We start from the raw sequence: 1,946 nt of genomic DNA on the forward strand, positions 1-1,946 counted from the left end.
GAGGAGGAGAGGCAGCAGGACATCAGGAACAGTGTCACTAACAATATGAGGAACAACTGGATAGTGTTTTCACTGACAGACTTCAAGACTTTAAAATTTCATCAGGTGAAAACTTTCTTTGAAATCTAATCATCCCATGAGATCAGTTAATCTGCACCAAACTCTTTCTCTCTCTCTGCAGCAACAATCTGATCATCTTTCTGCTACAAACCAAACATTTCTCACTGTCTCATGTTGGATCAGAGTTTTCTTCCAGTTTTCATTTGGTCCGGCCCCCTGAACAATACCAGAAAGCATTTAGATTTTTTTTTCTTTGTATTTTCCAGACTATAAGCCGCTACTTTTTTTCCTAAGCTTTAAACCTTGCGGCTTATATGTGGATTTTTCTTCAACCACCAGGGGGCTCTTTAGCAGGAAGTGAATCATTGGAAGTCAAAATAAAAGAAGAAAGCGCCCATTAAAACGGAATACATTTTTAATAGGGAATTGAAATTTGAGAATGTTGTTGATCAGTTAAATAGCATTGAGGGGGAAAAGAAGATTTTTCAGTTTTTTAAAATAATACTGGGATCAWTATGAGAATTTGAGGTATAGATATTAGGATCCAGTAGATGGCAGTAGTGCAACAATAATGGATGCAGGCTGCCGWTGAAATCTAAAGAAGAAGAAGAAGGCGCCCATTTTCATTTAGCACATGCTAGTAGCAACACGAAGGATCAGCACTTTTACCGTTACAGTTACYGTACGGAAACTACCGTAATCAGTTCAGTTAAATCTAAACTTGGCAACGTTTTCTTTTTCATTCGTAATAAATGTGATATTCAATTGACCTGTTATTACTCAAATTTTGGGTGTCCGCCCCCCTCTGCTGCATCGCTGTGGAAAACCTGGAGCGGCAGAGATATCTGTGGCTTATAGTCCGGAAAATACGGTATTTATTTTATAAATAGTGTTATTTCCTGGATTTTTTCTGTGAAGAACCCAGAGAGGGTTATTTGATTGTGCTTTCTGGAAAACAATACATTTTTACATGTAGGCACAACCCTACAATCGTCACACTTTTTCTGTTACAAACTGACTCCTGGGACGGAGACGTTCAGAAGCAAAACTGGACAAGAAGAAGATATTTCTACCATCAGTTAATATTTATACTGGGAAGTTCATGAAAATATTGTTTCTGCACTTTGACTGACGAGTCAAAGTGCAGAAGGTTTCAGATTCTGAAGTGTAACAAAAATAGTAATCATTTTATTTTAACTCAGATTTTATTTTTGTTGAATTATTTCTATAACCTGAAACAAAAACTGATGAAAAATAAAATAATACATATTGATCTGATCTGCTGAGATTAAATTATTGTTTTCAGTTTGGATCATTTCTTCAGTTCTAATAGTTCATACTTTGGATTCTTGTGCTTATTTTGTGCCTCTTTAGCTATCAGTGAAAACTTTGGTTTTCATTTATATTTACATTTAAATAATTCCCTGTTCCTGTTTCCTGTTCATTACTGATTGATTAATGTGTATTTAGAGTCTTTCTACTTTGTTTGTTGTGGTTTTTTTCTTCTTCAGTGAAGCTGGATGCTCTGTTGACTTGAACATGACCTGCTGGAAACRCCTGCAGCTCAACAGCTTATTGGTCCTGTGACCAATGTGAAATTATTCATTCATTCTGATTCCTTGTCAGTGGGTCACGTCACATGTTAAAAACCAATCTTCTTTTAAATATGAAAATATGTAAAAAAAAATCTAAAATCTAAAAAATGGATGCACCTCATCCTGGTAGAACAATTTCAGCCTGATTTGTGGTCACTGGGTCACATGACCTGAATGCTACTGAGGAAAAATGCTAAATTTTGATCATCAAAATTGCATGAAAAATATAAAAAGGGTTTTGAAATGGAATAAAACTGAGTGTGCCTCCTATACAGCAGAATAATTTCACCC

This window comes from Poecilia reticulata, unplaced genomic scaffold (genome assembly GCF_000633615.1).
Source record: "Poecilia reticulata strain Guanapo unplaced genomic scaffold, Guppy_female_1.0+MT scaffold_255, whole genome shotgun sequence".
Lineage (NCBI taxonomy): Eukaryota > Metazoa > Chordata > Actinopteri > Cyprinodontiformes > Poeciliidae > Poecilia > Poecilia reticulata.